We start from the raw sequence: 20,351 nt of genomic DNA, 5'->3' as shown, positions 1-20,351 counted from the left end.
TCTGTGGACCTGTACCCCAGTGAGAGTCAGTGTGTGTGGGACCCGTACCCCAGTGAGAGTCATTGTGTGTGGAACTTTACCCCAGTGAGAGTCAGTGTGTGTGGCACCCGTACCCCAGTGAGAGTCAGTGTGTGTGGGACCCTTACCCCAGTGAGAGTCAGTGTGTGTGGAATTGTACCCCAGTGAGAGTCAGTGTGTGTGGGACCCGAACCCCAGTGAGAGTCATTGTGTGTGGAACCTTACCCCAGTGAGAGTCAGTGTGTGTGGAACTGTACCCAAGTGAGAGTCAGTGTGTGTGGAACTGTACCCCAGTGAGAGTCAGTGTGTGTGGAACTGTACCCCAGTGAGAGTCAGTGTGTGTGGAACCCGTACCCCAGTGAGAGTCATTGTGTGTGGAACTTTACCCCAGTGAGAGTCAGTGTGTGTGGCACCCGTACCCCAGTGAGAGTCAGTGTGTGTGGAATTGTACCCCAGTGAGAGTCAATGTGTGTGGAACCCGTACCCCAGTGAGAGTCAGTGTGTGTGGAATTGTACCCCAGTGAGAGTCAGTGTGTGTGGAATTGTACCCCAGTGAGAGTCAGTGTGTGTGGAACCCGTACTCCAGTGAGAGTCAGTGTGTGTGGGACTGTACACCAGTGAGAGTCAATGTGTGTGGCACCTGTACCCCAGTGAGAGTCAGTGTGTGTGGTACTGTACACCAGTGAGAGTCAGTGTGTGTGGCACCTGTACCCCTGTGAGAGTCAATGTGTGTGGGACTGTACACCAGTGAGAGTCAGTGTGTGTGGGACTGTACCCCAGTGAGAGTCAGTGTGTGTGTGGAACTGTACCCCAGTGAGAGTCAGTGTGTGTGGCACCTGTACCCCAGTGAGAGTCAGTGTGTGTGGGACTGTACACCAGTGAGAGTCAATGTGTGTGGGACTGTACACCAGTGAGAGTCAGTGTGTGTGGGACTGTACCCCAGTGAGAGTCAGTGTGTGTGGTACTGTACCCCAGTGAGAGTCAGTGTGTGTGGACCTGTACCCCAGAGAGTGTCGGCGTATGTGGAACCCAGAGAGAGTCAGCCCTTTCGGAGACCATGAGAAACGTGTATTGATTTTTCTTGTGAAATGAAATGAAGCCGTCTGGCAGTCGTGTGAGCACTGGGAGCTTGACTGCTCCGGGATGCTGTCGATTAAGTACAATTCCTGGGGTTGCGTATGATGCAGTGTGGGGTAATGGCAGCATCAGATGTTGTGGTGAACACTCGGTCAGCTCGGTGAGCAGCTCCTGTAATTGGGACTGTGATTGTATGGAACTGTGTGCATTTGTCCCTCATAGTCACCCTCCCTCCAGGTAGCAGAGTCCTTTGCCAGCACCTGCTCTCATTTGCATGTGGGAGCGATGTGACCCTTGGCTTGTTGTTAGCGCAGTGTGAGCAATGCTGAGCTGTGACTGGGTGAGTGTTGTGTTGGCTCGAGCTGAGGCAGCTGTTGCTACGGTTTGTTGCTTACCCTGTCTGTGTACCCTTACAGGTAGCTGGCCTCACATCTGATGAACCTGGAGTCCTTGATAGACAAAGTACAACAGGACCTCGAACCAACTGCAAAGGTGACTGTTCCTGGAATCCATGTTGTAACCCTTAGGAAATCTCCGATAACCTATAGCTGCAAATACACAAGGTCTGTTTTACAACAACAAATTGCCTTTACCGTAGTGAATCGTCCGAAGGTGCTTCACAGGACTATTATGAGATAAAACAATTTGACACCAAGCCGCATAAGTAGAAATTAGCACGTGACCTAAAGCTTGATCAAAGAGGTAGGTTTTAAGGAGCGTCTTGAAGGAGGAAAGAGGTAGTGAGGCGAAGAGGTTTAGGGAGGGAATTCCAGAGTTTAGGGCCGAGGTAACAGAAGGCACGACCACCAATGGTGGAGTGACTATAATCAGGGACGCTGAAGAGGGCAGAATTACAGGAGCACAGACATCTCGGGGGGTTGTAGGGCTGGAGGAGATTACAGAGATCGGGAGGGGCGAGCCCATGGGGCGATTTGTCAACGAGAATGATAATTTTGAAATCGAGGCGTTGTTTAAACGGAATCCAATGTAGGTCGGTGAGCACAGAGGTGATGGGTGAGCAGGACTCGGTGCGAGTTAGGACACAGGGCTGGCATGTTTTGGATCACCTCTAGTTTAAGTCAGGAAGAATATGGGAGGCCAGCCAGGGATGCATTGGAATACTCCCGTCTAGAGGTAACAAAGGCGTGGATGAGCTGAGGTAAGGGTGCAAGGGTCAAGGATGTCTCGGAGCGGGTGCAGGACATTCTAAAAAGGGAGGGAGAACAGCCAGTCGCTCTGTGAGCATCAAACACAGCACTGACCGAGACCTCTCTCTGTGTAAGCATCAAACACAGCATTGACCGAGGCCTCTCTGTGTGAGCATCAAACACAGCACTGACCGAGACCTCTATGTGAGAGCATCAAACACTGCACTGACCGAGGCCTCTCTGTGTGAGCATCAAACACATTGGTACCAACAACATAGATAAAAAAAGGGATGAGGTGCTACGAGACGAATTTAAGGAGCGATGTTACAGAGGTGGAAGTAGGTGGTTTTAATTATGCTGCGGATATGTGGTCGGACGGAGTTTGTGGCAGGGAATAGATAGGCGTTTCTGCGGCCGCAACCGAGACTCCAGGATGGTATGTTGCCTCCCTGGTGCAAGGGTCAAGGATGTCTCGGAGCGGGTGCAGGACATTCGAAAAAGGGAGGGAGAACAGCCAGTTGTTGTGGTGCACATTGGTACCAACGACATAGATAAAAAAAGGGATGAGGTGCTATGAGACGACTTTAAGGAGCTAGGAGCTAAATTAAAAAGTAGGACCTCAAAAGTAGTAATCTCGGGATTGCTACCAGTGCCACGTGCTAGTCAGAGTAGGAATTGCAGGATAGCGCAGATGAATACGTGGCTTGAGCAGTGGTGCAGCAGGGAGGGATTCAAATTCCTGGGGCATTGGAACCGGTTCTAGGGGAGGTGGGACCAGTACAAACCGGACGGTCTGCACCTGGGCAGGACCGGAACCAATGTCCGAGGGGGAGTGTTTGCTAGTGCTGTTGGGGAGGAGTTAAACTAATATGGCAGGGGGATGGGAACCAATGCAGGGAGACAGAGGGAAACAAAAAGGAGACAAAAGCAAAAGACAGAAAGGAGATGAGTAAAAGTGGAGGGCAGAGAAACCCAAGGCAAAAAACAAAAAGGGCCACTGAATATAAAGGGGCTGCAGGAGGGGTCAAAACTAAAAATCATGGTTTAAAAACTAGTATTAAAACACTCTACCTAAATGCACGCAGCATTCGAAATAAAGTAAATGAGTTGACTGCACAAATCATTACAAATGGGTATGATTTTGTGGCCATTACAGAAACATGGTTGCAGGGTGGCCAAGACTGGGAATTAAACATACAGGGGTATCTGACGATTCGGAAAGATAGACAAGAAGGGAAAGAAGGTGTGATAGCTCTGTTAATAAAGGATGATATCAGGGCAGTTGTGAGAGACGATATTGGCTCTAATGAACAAAATGTGGAATCATTGTGGGTGGAGATTAGAGATAGTAAGGGGAAAAAGTCACTGGTGGGCGTAGTTAATAGGCCCCCAAATAATAACTTCACGGTGGGGTGGGCAATAATCAAGGGAATAATTAAGGCATGTGAAAAAGGAACGGCAGTAGTCATGGGGGATTTTAACCTACATATCGATTGGTCAACTCAAATCGCACGGGGTAGTCTGGAGGAGGAATTCATAGAAAGCATATGGGATTGTTTCTTAGAACAGTATGTTACAGAACCTACAAGGGAGCAAGCTATCTTAGATCTGGTCCTGTGTAATGAGACAGAAAAAATAAATGATCTCCTAGTAAAAGATCCTCTCGGAATGAGTGATCACAGTATGGTTGAATTTGTAATACAGATTGAGGGTGAGGAAGTTGTGTCAGAAACGAGCGTACTATGCTTAAACAAAGGGAACTACAGCGGGATGAGGGCAGAGTTGGCTAAAGTAGACTGGAAACACAGACTAAACGGTGGCACAATTGAGGAACAGTGGAGGACTTTTAAGGAGCTCTTTCATAGTGCGCAACAAAAATATATTCCAGTGAAAAAGAAGAGCGGTAAGAGAAGGGATAACCAGCCATGGATAACCAAGGAAATAAAGGAGAGTATCAAATCAAAGACCAATGCGTATAAGGTGGCCAAGGTTAGTCGGAAATAGAAGATTGGGAAAATTTTAAACAACAGCAAAGAATGACTAAAAAAGCAATAAAGAAAGGAAAGATAGATTTCGAAGGTAAACTTGCGCAAAACATAAAAACAGATAGTAAAAGCTTTTACAGATATATAAAACGGAAAAGAGTGACTAAAGTAAATGTTGGTCCCTTCGAAGATGAGAAGGGGGATTTAATAATGGGAAACGTGGAAATGGCTGAGACCTTAAACAATTATTTTGCTTCGGTCTTCACAGTGGAAGACACAAAAACCATGCCAAAAATTGCTGGTCATGGGAATGTGGGAAGGGAGGACCTTGAGACAATCACTATCACTAGGGGGGTAGTGCTGGACAGGCTAATGGGACTCAAGGTAGACAAGTCCCCTGGTCCTGATGAAATGCATCCCAGGGTATTAAAAGAGATGGCGGAAGTTATAGCAGCTGCATTCGTTATAATCTACCAAAATTCTCTGGACTCTGGGGAGGCACCAGCGGATTGGAAAGCAGCTAATGTAATGCCTCTGTTTAAAAAAGGGGGCAGACAAAAGGCAGGTAACTATAGGCTGGTTAGTTTAACATCTGTAGTGGGGAAAATGCTTGAAACTATCATTAAGGAAGAAATAGCGGGACATCTAGAATCAAGCAGACGCAGCATGGATTCATGAAGGGGAAATCATGTTTAACTAATTTACTAGAATTTTTTGAGGATATAATGAGCATGGTGGATAGAGGTGTACCGATGGATGTGGTGTATTTAGATTTCCAAAAGGCATTCGATAAGGTGCCACACAAAAGGTTACTGCAAAAGATAGAGGTACGCGGAGTCAGAGGAAATGTATTAGCATGGATAGAGAATTGGCTGGCGAACAGAATGTAGAGAGTCGGGATAAATGGGTCCTTTTCGGGTTGGAAATCGGTGGTTAGTGGTGTGCCACAGGGATTGGTGCTGGGACCACAACTGTTTACAATATACATAGATGACCTGGAAGAGGGGACAGAGTGTAGTGTAACAAAATTTGCAGATGACACAAAGATTAGTGGGAAAGCGGGTTGTGTATAGGACACAGAGAGGCTGCAAAGAGATTTGGATAGGTTAAGCGAATGGACGAAGGTTTGGCAGATGGAATACAATGTCGGAAAGTGTGAGGTCATCCACCTTGGGAAAAAAAACGGTAAAAGGGAATATTATTTGAATGGGGAGAAATTACAACATGCTGCGGTGCAGAGGGACCTGGGGGTGAATCCCAAAAAGTTAGTTTGCAGGTGCAGCAGGTAATCAGGAAGGCGAATGGAATGTTGGCCTTCATTGCGAGAGGGATGGAGTACAAAAGCAGGGAGGTCCTGCTGCAACTGTATAGGGTATTGGTAAGGCCGCACCTGGAGTACTGCGTGCAGTTTTGGTCACCTTACTTAAGGAAGGATATACTAGCTTTGGAGGGGGTACAGAGACGATTCACTCGGCTGATTCCGGAGATGAGGGGGTTACCTTATGATGATAGATTGAGTAGACTGGGTCTTTACTCGCTGGAGTTCAGAAGGATGAGGGGGTGATCTTATAGAAACATTTAAAATAATGAAAAGGATAGACAAGATAGAGGCAGAGAGGTTGTTTCCACTGGTCGGGGAGACTAGAACTAGGGGGCACAGCCACAAAATACAGGGGAGCCTATTTAAAACTGAGTTGAGAAGGAATTTCTTCTCCCAGAGGGTTGTGAATCTGTGGAATTCTCTGCCCAAGGAAGCAGTTGAGGCTAGCTCATTGAATGTATTCAAGTCACAGATGGATAGATTTTTAACCAATAAGGGAATTAAGGGTTACGGGGAGCGGGCGGGTAAGTGGAGCTGAGTCCACGGCCAGATCAGCCATGATCTTATTGAATGGCAGAGCAGGCTCGAAGGGCTAGATGGCCTACTCATGTTCCTAATTCTTATGTACTTATGTTCTTTCGACCAAAAACAATGGCTTCGGTCTTCCTAATATTGAATTGGAAAACATTTCTGCTCATCCAGATTTTAGCCCACAAACTAGTTGAGGCGTTGGAGGAGACGAGGGGAATTATACCCCAGTGAGAGTCGGTGCCCGTGGAACTCGATCCATTGAACACGCGACCCCTTAACTCCTCGAATCTTCGACTCCTCCGACCTTTCCACCCCCTCACCCAGTTTGTGGGCTAAAATCTGGATGAGCATAAATTTTCTTCAATTGAATATGTTTTTGGTTTTGGTCCGTTCCCGAGCCACTGACTCCATCCCTCTCCCCAACATCTGGCCAAAACTGAAACTGACTGTTCGGAACCTTGGTGTCACATTTGACCCTGAAATGAGCTTTCGACCACATATACGCAGCATAACTAAGATCGCCTATTTCCACCTCCGTAACATCGTCAGTCTCCGCTCTTGCCGAAGCTCAGAGTGAGAGTCAAGGTGTGTGGAACTGTACCCCAGCGAGAGTCAGTTTGTGTGGAACTGTATCGCAGTGAGAGTCAGTTTGTGTGGAACTGTACCCCAGTGAAAGTCAGTGTGTGTGGGACCCGTATTCCAGTAAGAGTGAGTGTGTGTTGGATCTGTAACCGAGTGAGTGTCAGTTTGTGTTGAACTGTACCCGAGAGTGAGTCAGTGTGTGCTGGACCTGTACCCCAGTGAGATTCATTGTTTCTGGGACTATACGCCAGTGAGAGTCAGTGTGTGTGGAACTGTACCCCAGTGAGAGTCAGTGTGTGTGGACCTGTACACCAGTTAGTGTCAGTGTGTGTGGGACTGTGCCCCAATGAGAGTCACCGTTTCTGGGACTGTACGCCAGTGAGAGTCAGTATGAGTGGATCTGTACCCCAGTGAGAGTCGGTGTGTGTGGGACTAGTGCCCAGTGAGAGTCAGTGTGTGTGGGACTGTACCCCAATGAGAATCAGTGTGTGGGACCGTGCCCCAGTGAGAGTCAGTTTGTGTGGAACTGTACCCCAGTGAGAGTCAGTGTGTGTAGGACCTGTATCCCAGAGAGGGTTAGTTTGTGTGGAACCTTACTCCAGTGAGAGTCATTGTGTGTGGGACCCGTACCCCACTGAGAGTCAGTGTGTGTGGGACTGTACCTCAGTGAGAGTCAGTGTGTGTGGAACTATACGTCAGTGAGAGTCAGTGTGTGTGGGACCCGCACCCCAGTGAGAGTCTGTGTGTTTGGAACTGTACCCCAGTGAGAGTCACTGTTTCTGGGACTGTACGCCAGTGAGAGTCAGTGTGTGTGGAACTATACCCCAGTGAGAGTCAGTGTGTGTGGGACCCGTACCCCATTGAGAGTCAGTGTGTGTGGGACCCGTACCTAAGTGAGAGTCAGTGTGTGTGGGACTGTACCCCAGTGAGAGTCAGTGTGTGTGGACCTGTACACCATTTAGTGTCAGTGTGTGTGGCACTGTGCCCCAATGATAGTCACCGTTTCTGGGACTGTACGCCAGTGAGAGTCAGTGTGTGTGGGACTGTACCCCAGTGAGAGTCAGTGTGTGTGGGACTGTACCCCAGTGAGAGTCACTGTTTCTGGGACCGTACGCCAGTGAGAGTCAGTGTGTGTATAACTGTACCCCAGTGAGAGTCAGTGTGTGTGGGACTGTACCCCAGTGAGAGTCAGTGTGTGTGGAATTGTACCCCATTGAAAGTCAGTGTGTGTGGGACTGTTCCCCAGTGAGAGTCAGTGTGTGTGGAACTGTACCCCAGTGAGAGTCAGTGTGTGTGCACCCGTACCCCAGTGAGAGTAAGTGTGTGTAGGACCTGTATCCCAGAGAGAGTTAGTTTGTGTGGAACCTTACTCCAGTGAGAGTCAGTGTGTGTGGGACCCGTACCCCACTGAGAGTCAGTGTGTCTGGGACTGTACCCCAGTGAGAGTCAGTATGAGTGGACATGTACCCCAGTGAGAGTCAGTGTGTGTGGGACTGTACCCCTGTGAGAGTCAGTGTGTGTGGGACCATGCCCCAGTGAGAGTCTGTGTGTGTGGAACTGTACCCCAGTGAGAGTCAGTGTGTGTGGGACCGTGCCCCAGTGAGAGTCAGTTTGTGTGGAACTGTACCCCAGTGAGAGTCAGTGTGTGTGGGACTGTACCCCTGTGAGAGTCAGTGTGTGGGACCGTGCCCCAGTGAGAGTCTGTGTGTGTGGAACTGTACCCCAGTGAGAGTCACTGTTTCTGGGACTGTACGCCAGTGAGAGTCAGTGTGTGTGGAACTAAACCCCAGTGAGAGTCAGTGTGTGTGCAACTGTACCCTAGTGAGAGTCAGTGTGCGTGGAACTGTACCCCAGTGTGCATCAGTGTGTGTTGAACTGTGCCCGAGAGAGATTCAATGTGTGCTTGACCCTACCCCAGTGAGAGTCAGTGTGTGTGGGACCCGTACCCCAGTGAGGGTCAATGGGTGTGGGTCCCGTGCCCCAGTGAGAGTCAGTGTGTGGGACGATACCCCAGTGAGAGTCAGTGTGTGTGGGACCCGTACCCCATTGAGAGTCAGTGTGTGTGGGACCCGTACCTAAGTGAGAGTCAGTGTGTGTGGGACTGTACCCCAGTGAGAGTCAGTGTGTGTGGACCTGTACACCATTTAGTGTCAGTGTGTGTGGGACTGTGCCCCAATGATAGTCACCGTTTCTGGGACTGTACGCCAGTGAGAGTCAGTGTGTGTGGGACTGTACCCCAGTGAGAGTCAGTGTGTGTGGGACTGTACCCCAGTGAGAGTCACTGTTTCTGGGACCGTACGCCAGTGAGAGTCAGTGTGTGTATAACTGTACCCCAGTGAGAGTCAGTGTGTGTGGGACTGTACCCCAGTGAGAGTCAGTGTGTGTGGAATTGTACCCCATTGAGAGTCAGTGTGTGTGGGACTGTTCCCCAGTGAGAGTCAGTGTGTGTGGAACTCTACCCCAGTGAGAGTCAGTGTGTGTGCACCCGTACCCCAGTGAGAGTCAGTGTGTGTCGGACCTGTATCCCAGTGAGAGTCAGTTTGTGTGGAACCTTACTCCAGTGAGAGTCAGTGTGTGTGGGTCCCGTACCCCACTGAGAGTCAGTGTGTGTGGGACTGCACCCCAGTGAGAGTCAGTATGAGTGGACCTGTACCCCAGTGAGAGTCAGTGTGTGTGGGACTAGTGCCCAGTGAGAGTCAGTGTGTGTGGGACTGTACCCCTATGAGAGTCAGTGTGTGGGACCGTGCCCCAGTGAGAGTCAGTTTGTGTGGAACTGTACCCCAGTGAGAGTCAGTGTGTGTGGGACCTGTATCCCAGAGAGAGTTAGTTTGTGTGGAACCTTACTCCAGTGAGAGTCAGTGTGTGTGGGACCCGTACCCCACTGAGAGTCAGTGTGTGTGGGACTGTACCCCAGTGAGAGTCAGTATGAGTGGACATGTACCCCAGTGAGAGTCAGTGTGTGTGGGACTGTACCCCTGTGAGAGTCAGTGTGTGGGACCGTGCCCCAGTGAGAGTCTGTGTGTGTGGAACTGTACCCGAGTGAGAGTCAGTGTGTGTGTGGAACTGTACCCCAGTGAGATTTACTGTTTCTGGGACTGTACCCCTGTGAGAGTCAGTGTGTCTGGGACTGTACCCCAGTGAGAGTCAGTGTGTGGGGGATTGTACCCCAGTGAGAGTCAGTGTGTGTGGGACTGTACCCCATTGAGAGTCAGTGTGTGTGGAACTGTACCCCAGTGAGAGTCACTGTTTCTGGGACTGTATGCCAGTGAGAGTCAGTGTGTGTGGGACCGTGCCCCAGTGAGAGTCAGTTTGTGTGGAACTGTACCCCAGTGAGAGTCAGTGTGTGTAGGACCTGTATCCCAGAGAGAGTTAGTTTGTGTGGAACCTTACTCCAGTGAGAGTCAGTGTGTGTGGGACTGTACCCCAGTGAGAGTCAGTATGAGTGGACCTGTACCCCAGTGAGAGTCAGTGTGTGTGGGACTGTACCCCAGTGAGAGTCAAAGTGTGGGATCGTGCCCCAGTGAGAGTCTGTGTGTGTGGAACTGTACCCCAGTGAGAGTCAGTGTGTGTGTGGAACTGTACCCCAGTGAGATTTACTGTTTCTGGGAATGTACTCCTGAGAGTCAGTGTGTCTGGGACTGTACCCCAGTGAGAGTCAGTGTGTGTGTGGAACTGTACCCCAGTGAGAGTCAATGTGTGTGGGACTGTACCCCATTGAGAGTCAGTGTGTGTGGAACTGTACCCCAGTGAGCATCAGTGTGTGTTGAACTGTGCCCGAGAGAGATTCAATGTGTGCTTGACCCTACCCCAGTGAGAGTCAGTGTGTGTGGGACCCGTACCCCAGTGAGGGTCAATGGGTGTGGGTCCCGTGCCCCAGTGAGAGTCAGTGTGTGGGACTATACCCCAGTGAGAGTCAGTGCGTATGGAACTGTACCCCAGTGAGAGTCAGTGTGTGGGACTATACCCCAGTGAGAGTCAGTGTGTGTGGCACTGTACCCCAGTGAGAGTCAGTGTGTGTGGAACTATACCCCAGTGCGAGTCAGTGTGTGTGGAACTATACCCCAGTGAGAGTCAGTGTGTGTGGGACCCACACCCCAGTGAGAGTCAGTGTGTTTGGAACTGTACCCCAGTGAGAGTCACTGTTTCTGGGACTGTACGCCAGTGAGAGTCAGTGTGTGTGGATCTGTACCCCAGTGAGAGTCAGTGTGTGTGGACCTGTACACCAGTTAATGTCAGTGTGTGTGGGACTGTGCCCCAATGAGAGTCACCGTTTCTGGGACTGTACGCCAGTGAGAGTCAGTATGAGTGGACCTGTACCCCAGTGAGAGTCAGTGTGTGTGGGACTAGTGCTCAGTGAGAGTCAGTGTGTGGGACTGTACCCCTATGAGAGTCAGTGTGTGGGACCGTGCCCCAGTGAGAGTCAGTTTGTGTGGAACTGTACCCCAGTGAGAGTCAGTGTGTGTAGGACCTGTATCCCAGAGAGGGTTAGTTTGTGTGGAACCTTACTCCAGTGAGACTCATTGTGTGTGGGACTGTACCCCAGTGAGAGTCAGTGTGTGTGGGACTGTACTCCAGTGAGAGTCAGTGTGTGTGTGGAACTGTACCCCAGTGAGATTTACTGTTTCTGGGACTGTACCCCTGTGAGAGTCAGTGTGTCTGGGACTGTACCCCAGTGAGAGTCAGTGTGTGTGTGGAACTGTACCCCAGTGAGAGTCAGTGTGTGTGGGACTGTACTCCATTGAGAGTCAGTGTGTGTGGAACTGTACCCCAGTGAGAGTCACTGTTTCTGGGACTGTACGCCAGTGAGAGTCAGTGTGTGTGGAACTGTACCCCAGTGAGAGTCAGTGTGTGTGGAACTGTACCCCAGTGAGAGTCAGTGTGCGTGGAACTGTACCCCAGTGAGCATCAGTGTGTGTTGAACTGTGCCCGAGAGAGATTCAATGTGTGCTTGACCCTACCCCAGTGAGAGTCAGTGTGTGTGGGACCCGTACCCCAGTGAGGGTCAATGGATGTGGGTCCCGTGCCCCAGTGAGAGTCAGTGTGTGGGACTATACCCCAGTGAGAGTCAGTGTGTATGGAACTGTACCCCAGTGAGAGTCTGTGTGTGTGGGACTGTACCCCAGTGAGAGTCAGTGTGTGTGGCACTGTACCCCAGTGAGAGTCAGTGTGTGTGGAACTATACCCCAGTGCGAGTCAGTGTGTGTGGAACTATACCCCAGTGAGAGTCAGTGTGTGTGGGACCCGTATCCCAGTGAGAGTCAGTTTGTGTGGAACCTTACTACAGTGAGAGTCAGTGTGTGTGTGTGTGAACCCCAGTGAGAGTCAGTGTGTGTGGGACCCGTACTTAAGTGAGAGTCAGTGTGTGTGGGACTGTATACCAGTTAGACTCGGTGTGTTTGAACCTGTACACCAATGAAATGCTGTGTGTGTGGAATTGTACCCCAGTGAGAGTCAGTGTGTGTGGGACTGTACCTCAGTGAGAGTCAGTGTGTGTGGGACTATACGTCAGTGAGAGTCAGTGTGTGTGGACCTGTACCCCAGTGAGAGTCTGTGTGTTTGGAACTGTACCCCAGTGAGAGTCACTGTTTCTGGGACTGTACGCCAGTGAGAGTCAGTGTGTGTGGATCTGTACCCCAGTGAGAGTCAGTGTGTGTGGACCTGTACACAAGTTAGTGTCAGTGTGTGTGGGACTGTGGCCCAATGAGAGTCAGTGTGTGGGACTGTACCCCTATGAGAGTCAGTGTGTGGGACTGTACCCCTATGAGAGTCAGTGTGTGGGACCGTGCCCCAGTGAGAGTCAGTTTGTGTGGAACTGTACCCCAGTGAGAGTCAGTGTGTGTAGGACCTGTATCCCAGAGAGGGTTAGTTTGTGTGGAACCTTACTCCAGTGAGAGTCATTGTGTGTGGGACCCGTACCCCACTGAGAGTCAGTGTGTGTGGGACTGTACCCCAGTGAGAGTCAGTGTGTGTCGAACTATACCCCAGTGAGAGTCAGTGTGTGTGGGACCCGTACCCCATTGAGAGTCAGTGTGTGTGGGACCTGTACCTAAGTGAGAGTCAGTGTGTGTGGGACTGTACCTAAGTGAGAGTCAGTGTATGTCGGACCTGTATCCCAGTGAGAGTCAGTTTGTGTGGAACCTTACCCCAGTGAGAGTCAGTGTGTGTGGGTCCCGTACCCCACTGAGAGTCAGTGTGTGTGGGACTGTACCCCAGTGAGAGTCAGTATGAGTGGACCTGTACCCCAGTGAGAGTCAGTGTGTGTGGGACTAGTGCCCAGTGAGAGTCAGTGTGTGTGGGACTGTACCCCTCTGAGAGTCAGTGTGTGGGACCGTGCCCCAGTGAGAGTCAGTTTGTGTGGAACTGTACCCCAGTGCGAGTCAGTGTGTGTAGGACCTGTATCCCAGAGAGATTTACTGTTTCTGGGACTGTACCCCTGTGAGAGTCAGTGTGTCTGGGACTGTACCCCAGTGAGAGTTAGTGTGTGTGGGACTGTACCCCATTGAGAGTCAGTGTGTGTGGAACTGTACCCCAGTGAGAGTCAGTGTGTATGGGACTGTATGCCAATGAGTGTCAGTGTGTGTGGGACCGTGCCCCAGTGAGAGTCAGTTTGTGTGGAACTGTACCCCAGTGAGAGTCAGTGTGTGTAGGATCTGTATCCCAGAGAGAGTTAGTTTGTGTGGAACCTTACTCCAGTGAGAGTCAGTGTGTGTGGGACCCGTACCCCACTGAGAGTCAGTGTGTGTGGGACTGTACCCCAGTGAGAGTCAGTATGAGTGGACATGTACCCCAGTGAGAGTCAGTGTGTGTGGGACTGTACCCCTGTGAGAGTCAGTGTGTGGGACCATGCCCCAGTGAGAGTCTGTGTGTGTGGAACTGTACCCCAGTGAGAGTCAGTGTGTGTGTGGAACTGTACCCCAGTGAGATTTACTGTTTCTGGGACTGTACCCCTGTGAGAGTCAGTGTGTCTGGGACTGTACCCCAGTGAGAGTCAGTGTGTGTGGAATTGTACCCCAGTGAGAGTCAGTGTGTGTGGGACTGTACCCCATTGAGAGTCAGTGTGTGTGGAACTGTACCCCAGTGAGAGGCACTGTTTCTGGGACTGTATGCCAGTGAGAGTCAGTGTGTGTGGGACCGTGCCCCAGTGAGAGTCAGTTTGTGTGGAACTGTACCCCAGTGAGAGTCAGTGTGTGTAGGACCTGTATCCCAGAGAGAGTTAGTTTGTGTGGAACCTTACTCCAGTGAGAGTCAGTGTGTGTGGGACCCGTACCCCACTGAGGGTCAGTGTGTGTGGGCCTGTACCCCAGTGAGAGTCAGTATGAGTGGACCTGTACCCCAGTGAGAGTCAGTGTGTGTGGGACTGTACCCCTGTGAGAGTCAGTGTGTGGGACCGTGCCCCAGTGAGAGTCTGTGTGTGTGGAACTGTACCCCAGTGAGAGTCAGTGTGTGTGTGGAACTGTACCTCAGTGAGATTTACTGTTTCTGGGACTGTACTCCTGTGAGAGTCACTGTTTCTGGGACTGTACGCCAGTGAGAGTCAGTGTGTGTGGAACTGTACCCCAGTGAGTGTCAGTGTGTGTGCAACTGTACCCTAGTGAGAGTCAGTGTGCGTGGAACTGTACCCCAGTGAGCATCAGTGTGTGTTGAACTGTGCCCGAGAGAGATTCAATGTGTGCTTGACCCTACCCCAGTGAGAGTCAGTGTGTGTGGGACCCGTAACACAGTGAGGGTCAATGGGTGTGGGTCCCGTGCCCCAGTGAGAGTCAGTGTGTGGGACTATACCCCAGTGAGAGTCAGTGCGTATGGAACTGTACCCCAGTGAGAGTCAGTGTGTGGGACTATACCCCAGTGAGAGTCAGTGTGTGTGGCACTGTACCCCACTGAGAGTCAGTGTGTGTGGGACCCGTATCCCAATGAGAGTCAGTTTGTGTGGAACCTTACTACAGTGAGAGTCAGTGTGTGTGTGTGGGAACCCCAGTGAGAGTCAGTGTGTGTGGGACCCGTACCTAAGTGAGAGTCAGTGTGTGTGGGACTGTATACCAGTTAGACTCGGTGTGTTTGAACCTGTACACCAATGAAAGGCTGTGTGTGTGGGACTTTACGTCAGTGAGAGTCAGTGTGTGTGGGACCCACACCCCAGTGAGAGTCTGTGTGTTTGGAACTGTACCCCAGTGAGAGTCACTGTTTCTGGGACTGTACGCCAGTGAGAGTCAGTGTGTGTGGAACTATACCACAGTGAGAGTCAGTGTGTGTGGGACCCGTACCCCATTGAGAGTCAGTGTGTGTGGGACCCGTACCTAAGTGAGAGTCAGTGTGTGTGGGACTGTACCCCAGTGAGAGTCAGTGTGTGTGGACCTGTACACCAGTTAGTGTCAGTGTGTGTGGGACTGTGCCCCAATGATAGTTACCGTTTCTGGGACTGTACGCCAGTGAGAGTCAGTGTGTGTGGAACTATACCACAGTGAGAGTCAGTGTGTGTGGGACCCGTACCCCATTGAGAGTCAGTGTGTGTGGGACCCGTACCTAAGTGAGAGTCAGTGTGTGTGGGCCTGTACCCCAGTGAGAGTCAGTATGAGTGGACCTGTACCCCAGTGAGAGTTAGTGTGTGTGGGACTGTACCCCTGTGAGAGTCAGTGTGTGGGACCGTGCCCCAGTGAGAGTCTGTGTGTGTGGAACTGTACCCCAGTGAGAGTCAGTGTGTGTGTGGAACTGTACCCCAGTGAGATTTACTGTTTCTGGGACTGTACTCCTGTGAGAGTCACTGTTTCTGGGACTGTACGCCAGTGAGAGTCAGTGTGTGTGGAACTGTACCCCAGTGAGAGTCAGTGTGTGTGCAACTGTACCCTAGTGAGAGTCAGTGTGCGTGGAACTGTACCCCAGTGAGCATCAGTGTGTGTTGAACTGTGCCCGAGAGAGATTCAATGTGTGCTTGACCCTACCCCAGTGAGAGTCACTGTTTCTGGGACTGTACGCCAGTGAGAGTCAGTGTGTGTGGAACTGTACCCCAGTGAGAGTCAGTGTGTGGGACTATACCCCAGTGAGAGTCAGTGCGTATGGAACTGTACCCCAGTGAGAGTCAGTGTGTGGGACTATACCCCAGTGAGAGTCAGTGTGTGTGGCACTGTACCCCAGTGAGAGTCAGTGTGTGTGGAACTATACCCCAGTGCGAGTCAGTGTGTGTGGAACTATACCCCAGTGAGAGTCAGTGTGTGTGGGACCCGTATCCCAGTGAGAGTCAGTTTGTGTGGAACCTTACTACAGTGAGAGTCAGTGTGTGTGTGTGTGGGAACCCCAGTGAGAGTCAGTGTGTGTGGGACCCGCACCTAAGTGAGAGTCAGTGTGTGTGGGACTGTATACCAGTTAGACTCGGTGTGTTTGAACCTGTACACCAATGAAAGGCTGTGTGTGTGGGACTTTACGTCAGTGAGAGTCAGTGTGTGTGGGACCCACACCCCAGTGAGAGTCTGTGTGTTTGGAACTGTACCCCAGTGAGAGTCACTGTTTCTGGGACTGTACGCCAGTGAGAGTCAGTGTGTGTGGAACTGTACCCCAGTGAGAGTCAGTGTGTGTGGGACCCGTACCCCATTGAGAGTCAGTGTGTGTGGGACCCGTACCTAAGTGAGAGTCAGGGTGTGTGGGACTGTACCCCAGTGAGAGTCAGTGTGTGTGGACCTGTACACCAGTTAGTGTCAGTGTGTGTGGGACTGTGCCCCAATGATAGTCACCGTTTCTGGGACTGTACGCCAGTGAGAGTCAGTGTGTGTGGGACTGTACCCCAGTGAGAGTCAGTGTGTGTGGGACTGTACCCCAGTGAGAGTCACTGTTTCTGGGACCGTACGCCAGTGAGAGTCAGTGTGTGTATAACTGTACCCCAGTGAGAGTCAGTGTGTGTGGGACTGTATCCCAGTTAGAGTCAGTGTGTGTGGAATTGTACCCCATTGAGAGTCAGTGTGTGTGGGACTGTTCCCCAGTGAGAGTCAGTGTGTGTGCACCCGTACCCCAGTGAGAGTCGGTGTGTGTCGGACCTGTATCCCAGTGAGAGTCAGTTTGTGTGGAACCTTACTCCAGTGAGAGTCAGTGTGTGTGGGTCCCGTACCCCACTGAGAGTCAGTGTGTGTGGGACTGTACCCCAGTGAGAGTCAGTATGAGTGGACCTGTACCCCAGTGAGAGTCAGTGTGTGTGGGACTAGTGCCCAGTGAGAGTCAGTGTGTGTGGGACTGTACCCCTGTGAGAGTCAGTGTGTGGGACCGTGCCCCAGTGAGAGTCAGTTTGTGTGGAACTGTACCCCAGTGAGAGTCAGTGTGTGGAGGACCTGTATCCCAGAGAGAGTTAGTTTGTGTGGAACCTTACTCCAGTGAGAGTCAGTGTGTGTGGGACTCGTACCCCACTGAGAGTCAGTGTGTGTGGGACTGTACCCCAGTGAGAGTCAGTATGAGTGGACCTGTACCCCAGTGAGAGTCAGTGTGTGTGGGACCCGTATCCCAGTGAGAGTCAGTTTGTGTGGAACCTTACTACAGTGAGAGTCAGTGTGTGTGTGTGTGAACCCCAGTGAGAGTCAGTGTGTGTGGGACCCGTACCTAAGTGAGAGTCAGTGTGTGTGGGACTGTATACCAGTTAGACTCGGTGTGTTTGAACCTGTACACCAATGAAAGGCTGTGTGTGTGGAATTGTACCCCAGTGAGAGTCAGTGTGTGTGGGACTGTACCTCTGTGAGAGTCAGTGTGTGTGGGACTATACGTCAGTGAGAGTCAGTGTGTGTGGGACCCACACCCCAGTGAGAGTCTGTGTGTGTGGGACCCGTACCCCATTGAGAGTCACTGTGTGTGGGACTGTAACCCATTGAGAGTCAGTGTGTGTGGAACTGTACCCCAGTGAGAGTCACTGTTTCTGGGACTGTACGCCAGTGAGAGTCAGTGTGTGTGGAACTGTACCCCAGTGAGAGTCAGTGTGTGTGGAACTGTACCCCAGTGAGAGTCAGTGTGCGTGGAACTGTACCCCAGTGAGCATCAGTGTGTGTTGAACTGTGCCCGAGAGAGATTCAATGTGTGCTTGACCCTACCCCAGTGAGAGTCAGTGTGTGTGGGACCCGTACCCCAGTGAGGGTCAATGGATGTGGGTCCCGTACCCCAGTGAGAGTCAGTGTGTGGGACTATACCCCATTGAGAGTCAGTGTGTATGGAATTGTACCCCAGTGAGAGTCTGTGTGTGTGGGACTGTACCCCAGTGAGAGTCAGTGTGTGTGGCACTGTACCCCAGTGAGAGTCAGTGTGTGTGGAACTATACCCCAGTGAGAGTCAGTGTGTGTAGGACCTGTATCCCAGAGAGGGTTAGTTTGTGTGGAACCTTACTCCAGTGAGAGTCATTGTGTGTGGGACCCGTACCCCACTGAGAGTCAGTGGGTGTGGGACTGTACCCCAGTGAGAGTCAGTGTGTGTCGAACTATACCCCAGTGAGAGTCAGTGTGTGTGGGACCCGTACCCCATTGAGAGTCAGTGTGTGTGGGACCCGTACCTAAGTGAGAGTCAGTGTGTGTGGAACTGTACCCCAGTGAGAGTCAGTGTGTGTCGGACCTGTATCCCAGTGAGAGTCAGTTTGTGTGGAACCTTACCCCAGTGAGAGTCAGTGTGTGTGGGTCCCGTACCCCACTGAGAGTCAGTGTGTGTGGGACTGTACCCCAGTGAGAGTCAGTATGAGTGGACCTGTACCCCAGTGAGAGTCAGTGTGTGTGGGACTAGTGCCCAGTGAGAGTCAGTGTGTGTGGGACTGTACCCCTGTGAGAGTCAGTGTGTGGGACCGTGCCCCAGTGAGAGTCAGTTTGTGTGGAACTGTACCCCAGTGAGAGTCAGTGTGTGTGGGACCCGTATCCCAGTGAGAGTCAGTTTGTGTGGAACCTTACTACAGTGAGAGTCAGTGTGTGTGTGTGTGAACCCCAGTGAGAGTCAGTGTGTGTGGGACCCGTACCTAAGTGAGAGTCAGTGTGTGTGGGACTGTATACCAGTTAGACTCGGTGTGTTTGAACCTGTACACCAATGAAAGGCTGTGTGTGTGGAATTGTACCTCAGTGAGAGTCAGTGTGTGTGGGACTGTACCTCTGAGAGTCAGTGTGTGTGGGACTATACGTCAGTGAGAGTCAGTGTGTGTGGGACCCACACCCCAGTGAGAGTCTGTGTGTGTGGGACCCGTACCCCATTGAGAGTCAGTGTGTGTGGGACCCGTACCTAAGTGAGAGTCAGTGTGTGTGGGACTGTACCCCAGTGAGAGTCAGTGTGTGTGTGGAACTGTACCCCAGTGAGATTTACTGTTTCTGGGACTGTACCCCTGTGAGAGTCAGTGTGTCTGGGACTGTACCCCAGTGAGAGTCAGTGTGTGTGTGGAACTGTACCCCAGTGAGAGTCAGTGTGTGTGGGACTGTACCTCAGTGAGAGTCAGTGTGTGTGGAACTATACGTCAGTGAGAGTCAGTGTGTGTGGGACCCGCACCCCAGTGAGAGTCTGTGTGTTTGGAACTGTACCCCAGTGAGAGTCACTGTTTCTGGGACTGTACGCCAGTGAGAGTCAGTGTGTGTGGAACTATACCCCAGTGAGAGTCAGTGTGTGTGGGACCCGTACCCCATTGAGAGTCAGTGTGTGTGGGACTGTACCCCAGTGAGAGTCAGTATGAGTGGACCTGTACCCCAGTGAGAGTCAGTGTGTGTGGGACCCGTATCCCAGTGAGAGTCAGTTTGTGTGGAACCTTACTACAGTGAGAGTCAGTGTGTGTGTGTGTGAACCCCAGTGAGAGTCAGTGTGTGTGGGACCCGTACCGAAGTGAGAGTCAGTGTGTGTGGGACTGTATACCAGTTAGACTCGGTGTGTTTGAACCTGTACACCAATGAAAGGCTGTGTGTGTGGAATTGTACCCCAGTGAGAGTCAGTGTGTGTGGGACTGTACCTCTGTGAGAGTCAGTGTGTGTGGGACTATACGTCAGTGAGAGTCAGTGTGTGTGGGACCCACACCCCAGTGAGAGTCTGTGTGTGTGTGGGACCCGTACCCCATTGAGAGTCACTGTGTGTGGGACTATACCCCAGTGAGAGTCAGTGTGTGTGGGATTGTACCCCAGTGAGAGTCAGTGTGTGTGGGACTGTAACCCATTGAGAGTCAGTGTGTGTGGAACTGTACCCCAGTGAGAGTCACTGTTTCTGGGACTGTACGCCAGTGAGAGTCAGTGTGTGTGGAACTGTACCCCAGTGAGAGTCAGTGTGTGTGGAACTGTACCCCAGTGAGAGTCAGTGTGCGTGGAACTGTACCCCAGTGAGCATCAGTGTGTGTTGAACTGTGCCCGAGAGAGATTCAATGTGTGCTTGACCCTACCCCAGTGAGAGTCAGTGTGTGTGGGACCCGTACCCCAGTGAGGGTCAATGGATGTGGGTCCCGTACCCCAGTGAGAGTCAGTGTGTGGGACTATACCCCATTGAGAGTCAGTGTGTATGGAACTGTACCCCAGTGAGAGTCTGTGTGTGTGGGACTGTACCCCAGAGAGAGTCAGTGTGTGTGGCACTGTACCCCAGTGAGAGTCAGTGTGTGGAACTATACCCCAGTGAGAGTCAGTGTGTGTAGGACCTGTATCCCAGAGAGGGTTAGTTTGTGTGGAACCTTACTCCAGTGAGAGTCATTGTGTGTGGGACCCGTACCCCACTGAGAGTCAGTGGGTG

The 20,351-nt window shown here is 51.4% G+C and overlaps 1 protein-coding gene across 1 annotated transcript in view; it reads left to right on the top strand.

Moving 5' to 3' along the window:
- Positions 1-20,351, top strand: part of LOC139250226 (exonuclease mut-7 homolog) — a 347,320-nt gene that overhangs the window by 26,853 nt on the left and 300,116 nt on the right. Inside the window, exon 3 of the mRNA XM_070872721.1 lies at positions 1,512-1,587. The gene's annotated coding sequence lies outside the window, so the exon portion shown is untranslated. The remainder of the gene's footprint in view (positions 1-1,511; positions 1,588-20,351) is intronic.

This window comes from Pristiophorus japonicus, unplaced genomic scaffold, assembly GCF_044704955.1.
Source record: "Pristiophorus japonicus isolate sPriJap1 unplaced genomic scaffold, sPriJap1.hap1 HAP1_SCAFFOLD_353, whole genome shotgun sequence".
Lineage (NCBI taxonomy): Eukaryota > Metazoa > Chordata > Chondrichthyes > Pristiophoridae > Pristiophorus > Pristiophorus japonicus.
This window is presented reverse-complemented; position numbering and strand designations above follow the sequence as displayed.